Source organism: Mus caroli, unplaced genomic scaffold (genome assembly GCF_978045245.1).
Source record: "Mus caroli unplaced genomic scaffold, Mus_caroli_1 scaffold_9, whole genome shotgun sequence".
Lineage (NCBI taxonomy): Eukaryota > Metazoa > Chordata > Mammalia > Rodentia > Muridae > Mus > Mus caroli.
The window spans coordinates 1,833,708-1,842,583 of record NW_028227264.1 but is presented as its reverse complement, the minus strand read 5'-3'; positions in this window follow the sequence as shown (position 1 = coordinate 1,842,583).

Here is an 8,876-nt window from a genome sequence, read left to right as displayed (position 1 = left end):
ATGAGAGCCACATGGCCTCTTTCCTAACATTCATAGCAACACAGATCACTGTGTAGTATGACAGAGAAGAGATAAAACACTGAGCGTAGTAATGGGAAGTTTGGTTTATTGGTGTTTAAACTCTGAGAGGAGAATGCTCTTTGGGTTGACAAAAAGAGAATTTTTTTTTTTTTTTGGTCATGCAGGTGCTGCGTGTATTGACTTGTCTGGTGTCCAGTCAGTGACCTTTATCAGATGGGCTGAACTGCAGCTCAAGATTTTGGCAGGTCATTCTATCAGAGATAAATCTGTGCTGAGAAGTGTCTCTCCCAAACGCAAACTCGCCTTTCCATGTTATCTGAGGCTTCATCCATATCATAGCCAGTGTGACTTTAGTAGTTACGTCTCCCGTGATCATTTTTCTGTAAGCTACTGGGAATGTTATTGCAGATAATAATTTAGAAGTTAGGTCAATATTACAGAGTTACTTCAGGTCTGTAATTTACCTGAAAATGTAAGGCATTTGGTTGTGTTTCATTTGTTTTCCTTGTTGCCATGATAAAAAATAACTGGCTAATGTAACTTAAGGGAGGAAAGCTTTGGCTCACACTCACAAGGAATATGGTCCTTCACCGTGAGGAAGGCATAGCCACAGGCAGCTTGTTGCCACGGTGGTAGAGTGTTCTGGTATTCCACCTCTTTGCATACCAGGAAGCAGGAAGCAGAGCTCAGATGAGAAGCAAGGACATTCTATAAAACCATTAGTCCCCCCACCTCCAATGACCACTTCCTTCAACAAGGCCACACCCTAAGAGCTGGGGATCAGAAGTTCAAACACATTAGCCAGTGGGAGCATCGTGCACCAAAGCATGACATGGGGATACATGGCTCGTCAGCTCTTAGAGCATGTTCACCTCCTCTCTCCTGTGTCCACTTCCTTCTGGTGGAAACATGCATTTTCAGTATATCCCACAATCCAGAAAGGTTTTTCTCCCCAGGACCTACACTTCCTGACTTCTAAGTCACGCCACCCTCTCTGGTTGCTATTGCTTGTTTTGCTTCTGATCATGATAACTTGAATCACTCAGCAAGTGTGCCATGCAACTGGTACAGCAACAGAGGGTATAATGCAGAGGGTGGGGACAGCTGCTGATGTGCATCCCATAACCCTCATGGGATGGAATCCCTCAAGAACGGGGTCCTAGACAAAAGTACCCACTGCGGAAAAAGAAGACGCCTATATCAAACAGAACTGAAATGGGACAGTAGTTTAGTTTCAAATTCACTCCATTTGCTGTCAGTTGCCCAGAGCCCTGTTTCTGAGTTATCCATGGTGAAGAGTGTTTGTTTTCACCTCAGTCTTAAGCCCTGAAATAAGAACTTGAATTCTGTGTTGGTCCCTGGTTGCTCTATAGGTAAATAAGGCTTCTGGCTTGGTTTTGTTTTGTTTTGTTTTTTTCCCCTCCAGCAACATTGCCATCTCTCTGGACATGAGTCGTGCTTCTGTGGCCACAACCAGCTCAGCCCAGTTCCAGGAATGCAGTGGGAACTCCAGTCGGATATGAGCAGAACAGAGCAAGAGGACAGACGTCATCTCCATGTCAAGGGCCGCTTAATGATTCAAAGGAACTGCACAGACGTTCCAGTTATTACAGGCAGTGACTGTCAAAAGGAATCGGGGGCTCCCTCTTCAGCATGCATGACTGTGCCACCCTGAACCTCTGCCAAGCAAAAGGCTATCACATGGTGAGTTTAGGACTATAGACGACAGAAATAATCCTTTGAAACAGTTTTTAAAAGTTGAAACCAAGAAATGGAAAGATGACACAGCTCTTAAGAGCCTCCTCACACAATCGTAAATTCTTGAATTCAGATCCCAGCACAAGAGAGGTATCCTGGAAACACCTTAGCTCCAGCTTCCTGGGACCAAACATCTTCTGCTAGCCTCTGATAGTTCACAATCATATCTGCACATACTTCCATGCAGGCACACACACACACACACGAATAGATGATAGATGAATAGATAGAAAGATAGATAGATAGATAGATAGATAGATAGATAGATAGATAGATAGATGATAGATAGATAAGAGAGAGAGAAGCAGGCAGACAGATCGAAACTTTAGAATTTGAAAGAAAAGATACCAATTCTTTCTAAAAAATTAAATTTGATCAATACAAGTCGAGTTCCTACTAAACATACTGAAAAATCCTGGTGTCCGCAGAAGGATTTTGGAATAAAAGTAATGATCAGGTAAGTAGGTTTCAAAATAAATGCTCAAGGCACACTGAGATCCATAGTCCATTAATTATTAATTTATTTCTAAACCACCTCTTTTCAACACAACCTCAGACACCTTGAATCTTGATCATGGATAAAATCCTCTACTTCTGTTCCCACATGGCACTGAATAAATCGCCAAAAAGAGGCTGAGGCACCTGGGAAGAAGTGCCAGCTGGCGAGGGATGGAGCAGCCAGAGTTCTCTAACAGATCAGAACACTGGGGCTCCTGTGGCATCAGAGATTCCATTCACTGATGGTGCCCTGAGCCTAGGACCTGGCCATTCCTCCAAAGGAGTCTCTTGAGTCACAATCCAGGCATGCATTCCATTACACAGAATAAATAATGGCTTAATTTATTAGCTACACAAAAATTTCATGGGAGGTTTTTTTCAGAGAAGCTTGGGAACTATCCACATTTTCTTTTCTTATAAACAAAATTCCTCATTTTCTAAATACATGGTAGAGACCTTTGCAACTATCTTCTGCATCTGGCTTTAAACAGGAGCTGTGAAGTGCTAGGTCTGTGACTCTCTCCATATCTGGTGTCTATCCCTTCCTAGAGAGGGGTTCAGCATCTCGAAGCGCTTTGTTGAACTCTGTCTTCATGGCTACTGTGCTTCCTTCCCTGTGCTCTGCGAAGCTTCTCACCTCGGCGCATGTAGCTCTGCAGACAAGGGATGAAGAGATAGGGCGCTTGGCAGCTGAAGTCCCAGCACAGAGTTCAAGCCTTGCTTGGGACCCAGGCAAGACTGAAATTGAAGGCTTGCCCTTCTACCTCCTAGCTGGGACCTGCAGGCAAGTCTCTTCATCTCTGCCCTCCCCAGTTAAAAGACTGTGGCTCTAAATGTAAGTATGAAGATGAAATGACCAGTTCTTGACATAACTGCTGCCATGATTGTTTCCCAGAACTGAAGATGAATGTGTTATCAATTTGACAACATCTAGAGTCACTTAGGAGACAAACTCCAGAGAGACAAACATTTCTAGAAGCGTTTAACTAATGAAGAAAGACCTACCCTGACAATGGGCAGGGCCATTCTGTGAGCCGATGTCCCAGACTGACCTGAGCAATGAGCACTGTTATCAGCTCTTCTTCCTGACCTTGCATGTGACATCCACAGCCTCTGTCACCATGCCATCCCTGTCTATGAGAGACTGGACCCTCAAACCATAAAACAAACCAATCCCTTTCTTCCTTACATTGCTCTTGTTAGGTGCTCGGTCACAGCAACGAGACAGGAACCACACCTGCCTAAGAGATGTATGCAGACAGCAAAGGACAGGGTGAAAGACACTGACCTGTGTGGGCGTGTCCTGAATCTGTACACATCTGAGCCCTCAGCGTCCTCTCAAATGTTGAAATAACTGCTTGCTCACCAAGAGCTCAGGAACCATGACCTTGAGTCACCCCAGCCACTTTGGCCCCTTCTATCTCATTCTGTCCAATGATTAAGAACAGGATTCCAGCCAGGAAGGGGTGGTGCACACATTTAATCCCAGCACTTGGGAGGCAGAAGCAGACGGATTTCTGAGTTCGAGGCCAGCCTGGTCTACAGAGTGAGTTCCAGGAGAGCCAGGGCTACACAGAGAAACCGTGTCAAGAAAAACCAAAAAAAAAAAAAAAAAAAGAACCAGATTCCAAGAAGACAGAAAACTGATGGTAGAGACCAGACACCTTCAGGGACGCTGGCCAGCACTGTTCTCACTTGGTCTTCATACCTAACCAAAGCATAACAAACAGGAGCTCACATATGAAGATATATTTTGTGTCATTTGGTGGCCATAGGTACTGTGGTGGAGTGAAGAGGTATGTCTCCTATAGACTCGTGTGTCTGAATCCTTGGCCCGTAGAGACCTATTAGGAAGTGTGGCTCTTGACCCTTTGGGAATGGCACAATTAGAAGGTGTAGCCGTGTTAGAGTGGGCGTGGCCTTGTTGGAGAAAATGTCTTAGTGGGGGCGAGCTTTGAGGTCTCCTATGCTCAAGCTATACCCAGTGTGGCACACAGACTCCTTCTCCTACCTGCAGATTAAGATGCAGAGCTCCCGGCTCCTCCAGCACCATGTCTACCTGTGTGCTGCCACGCTTCCTGCCATGATGATAATGGACTGAACCGCTGAAACTGTGAGCTAGACCCAATTAAATGTTTGCCTTTATAAGAGTTTCCTTGGTCATGGTGTCTCTTCACAGCAACACACCCTAATTACAATGGGCACTAAAAAAAAAGAGCTATGCCCATGGGACACCGCTAAGCGCTTAGGAAACCTTGACCATAAGAAAAACATTCTTTCCACTGGGAATGGCCCTCACTAGGGTACCCCACTTGAAGAACAGGGTATAGGCTGGATTCTCCTCTCCACTTACCTAGGACCTGGACATCCTGTTGTAAAGTTTCCCGTGTACTCACTCACACCCCAAAAAGGGCTGCTAGTGGGTGGCTAACAGAAAAACAAACTAACAAACAAAGTCAGTGACATCTTTGGAGGTTTTGTGTCTCATAATGTCATGTCAGGGCTTTGTTTTGTCCTTAATATTATCTTTTTATATTTTTATTTAGTTTTTTTTTCTTTTTTTAAATCCGACAGGTCCTTTGCATATATATTTTATGGCTTCCATTTGTGTGATTTCACGTTATTCCTTTTTTTTTTTTTTTTTTTTTTTTTTTTTTGATGTAAGAACACGAGGTAGTTTAATGACGGAACTCCGGGCCGACACATATCTCCCGCAGGAGACAGAGGTGTTGACCACATGGTGGAGTCATAATAGCGGAGCTCCGGGTTGAAACTTATCTCACGCAGGAGACAGTGGTTTCGACCCCGAGGCTTGGAAGCTAGGGACTTTTATAGAAAAGGGGTGGGGTCAGGGAGGAATTGGCGCGGTTTCACATGATTGGTCCATTTAAACATCAACAGACTGTCAGAAGGGCGGGAGATAGGGAGGCACCAGGCCAGACAGGACATGTAACCACGGGCCTGCCCGGGCATGTCCTGGCCTGTTCTGCTATGTTCTCAGCCCCAGGTTTTAAAGCTCACAAACTCCTCTTTGGGCTATTTGACATGAATCACAGGTCTCAAGTTTTATTTCCTTTCATTCCCCTCTTCTTCTACTAAATAATTTTAATCTTAGAATTTCAGAAGTCTATATCTCTATGTGGAGAATAGAAATCACAAGAACAAAAACAGAATAAGAAGGGATATTAAACAGAACTAGGCAGGGACCCTTCTCGTGAGGCTTGAGGGTCTGGGCATGATGTAGGTGTACGTAGATCAGATCTCTGGCTGGAACTGGTGAGATTTCTTCTGTGGTACCCAGCTCGTTCGCTGTAGCCAATTGTGACTAGCCTTCTTTCTGTACTACCTGTAAGCCTTTTAACTTAGCACACAGATTATTATTACAATAACATGTAAGTTTAAACACATTATTTAAGACAAATTATGAACATGGGAGCCCCATAAATGATCTTAAAAAGAGTAAGGCTGAATCAAAAGGGAGTATTTCTAGTTCTAAATAGGGCATGGAGAAGGAGCACCAAGTCTGCGCCAGTCTCTTTTAGAATTTTATTTATCTTTTACCCGTCCTGAGCTTTGGAGCTTGTATGCACAATGTAACTTTTAATTAATCTCTAATATCTTGGCCAGTCCCTGATTTACCTGGGCAACAAAGGCAGATCCATTACCTTGGGAAGATTTCTTTTAGGATCTTCAGTCCTGGTAGGAAAAGCTTTTATCCATCTTGAAACGGTATCTATAAACACTTAACAAGTACTTGTTGCAATATCTAGGTGGCTTAATTTCTGTAAATTCTACCTCGTCATAGCACAGGCCTTGCAGCTTTTGGCTATTTCTTCTGCCAAGTCAGAGAGTCCTGTAACATAATAGTCAAAGAACCTAACCACACCTTTGAATTTTTTGGCCCCCAGGTGGGTCAAATACTGTCCATAACTTGATAGTGTTCAGGGGTGTATCTAAAGCTGGTCTCTCTGATGTCATAATAATCTTTAGGCTCCTTGACTGCCAGGATTATTGCTCCTTGGGCCACCTGTTTAGCGGTTAGATCTGCCATCTGATTTTCTTTTGCCACAGCATCTTAGGTTTTTCTCTGCAGATGTCAACAGCCCTCTTTGTCTGTATATTGCTCCGTACAGTGGCAAAAGCATACCTGCTGTCAGTGTAGACTTTTCTTTTGTCATTCATAGAGCTTGTCACAAGTTCAACTTTCTGGGCCGGCGTCCCTTTAGGGAGGCTGCTGGCCTAGATCACTTGCTTTCTGTTCACCACCATATTGTTGTCCCCGCCTTCTGCTTACCTTTAACCTTGAGGCTACTGTCATCAGTGTACCAGCTCGAACCCTCAGGCCAAGGCTGATCTGATCCTTTAGATCATTTCAAGTACCAGTTTCTCAGCGCAGTGATGAGTAGGTGCAGTCTCACACAGTGGGACAGCAGGTGGAACGAAGCGAAGGTCACTCATTCAGCCAACAAAAAGCTCTGATGTGTCACAGGAGCGTTGGTAGTCATCCAGTCAGGGGGCTTTCAGATAATGCTTTCAAGAGCGTGGGATGCCATTACAGTTATTTGTTGTCCCAGAGTGAGCTTATCAGCATCCTTGACAAGCAGATTATGGCAGCAATAGCTTACAGGCAAGAAAACCACCCGCTGGCAACAGGGTGTAACTTCTTGGATAGGTAAGCCACTGGCCTTTTTTAAAGTCCCAAAGTCTGAGTAAGGACTCCTCTGGCGACCCCTGATCTCTCTTCCACATAAAGAGTGAAAGGCTTGGTTAGGTCAGGCAAAGGCTGGCCATCAGTAGGGCCTTTTTAATTTTTTTTAAAGGCTTTCAGGTTATCTGGGGTCCACACAGACACTTCCCCTTCCTTGGTTAGGGGGTACAAAGGGGTAGCTAAGGTTGCCAACCCAGGTATCTAGAGTCTGCAGAAACCAGTGGTGTCCAAGAATTTTCTTACTTGCCTTGGTGTAGTTGCAGTCTTTTTTGGCTTCTTTTAGCCACTGTTTTCCACCTCAAAGGGTGTATTCCAAAAAGTAACTTCAATCACACAGCTGAGCCTTTTTAGCTTCTGTTGCCCAGGTTTCTAGGTCCCGTCTTTTTTTTTTTTTTCCTACCACTGCAGCCAAGATTCTAGTCAAATTTTTCTCTTGTCTACAATCCCTCTTGTCTTCTCTTTCTTTTGCCTCTCTCTTTTTCTTTCTCTCTCTATCTCTTTTTGTAATACACCTTCTCTGCCTCTTACTTACTGGTTCTACTCTAAATATTTTTCATTTAGAGTATCTCTCTCATCTCAGACCTCTCTAATCTCCTTTATCTCTATGTTCACTGTCTCTCCTGAGTCTGCTAGAGCTTTGCTCTTCTTTACAGTCTAAACTCACCTTTTTCTAGACCTCTATACCCATTTGTCAGAGCCTGGTGATTAGACTAGTAGGTACTCCTTACCTGGGAAAGAAGTTTTAAGTGAGCAGATGTCTCCCTCACTGGTTAGCAGCTTAGGCTGGGGTCGCCCTAGAAGAGAAAACACGTGGGGCAGGGAAGGGAAGGCAGCTCTCACAGCTGTCTGCACTGGGCCAACTCATGGAGGGGGGAGGAAGGCGGCAGAGACGGCGACTCTAGTCAGCCAGGAGGGGCCCGCAGCGGTATCGGTGTTCCTGGGCCACAGTTCCCCACGTGGCGCCTTGCCTCGGCCAGCGTGCTGGAAGTTCTCAGTTCGACCTTGTGGCTGTGTCCAGGAGCTCCACTGAGAGGCCAGGGGCGCGCTGAGTTGTTTTTCTTAACTATCACTGACAAATTCAGTCCAAGTCCACAGTCAGCACCACACACACAGTCTGTCCCAGGATGAAAACCACAAACAAAAACAAGACAGTAACACCAAAACAAGACAGCAACAAATAAAAGACACCAGTATCTAAGCACACTCATTCCTCACTCTGCCAGATGTAAAACCAAGGCACGAGGTGGGACACCCACGATCTCGCAACCCTAAAGACAAGACACATATTCACAAACCAAGACACAAATTCAGTGGTGCCACACTTAGACAACAGACAACATGTAAGACGCACACAAACAAACGTACCTCCAAGGGGTCTTTCGGGGTTCCTGGGTGTCACGCAGATCTCGGTGGGACCTCCAAATGAAAGAACCTAGTGGGGAAACCCCCACTCAATTCTCGATTCGGCGCGCACCCAAGAATCACGAACAGACGGCCAACTTGATGTAAGAACACAAGGTAGTTTAATGACGGAGCTCCGGGCCGACACATATCTCCTGCAGGAGACAGAGGTGTTGACCACATGGTGGAGTCATAATGGCGGAGCTCCAGGTTGAAACGTATCTCACGCAGGAGACAGTGGTTTCGACCTTCACGTTATTCCTAAGTGTGCACGCAAATGTGTCTCGGTGTCTTTATGCTTCTGTGCCTTCCCTCGGGTTCTTCTCTTTCTTTGCTGACAGAGGCTTTTATTTGCCCTCTTCCAATGTGTTTGGTTTACATTATTTTATTGTATCTTATTTTGTTTTATTATGCCTTAGAAGCCTGTTGGTTTCCTAATTAGAGACAGAAAGGGGGTGGATCAGGATGGGAGGGGAGGTGGGGAGGAACT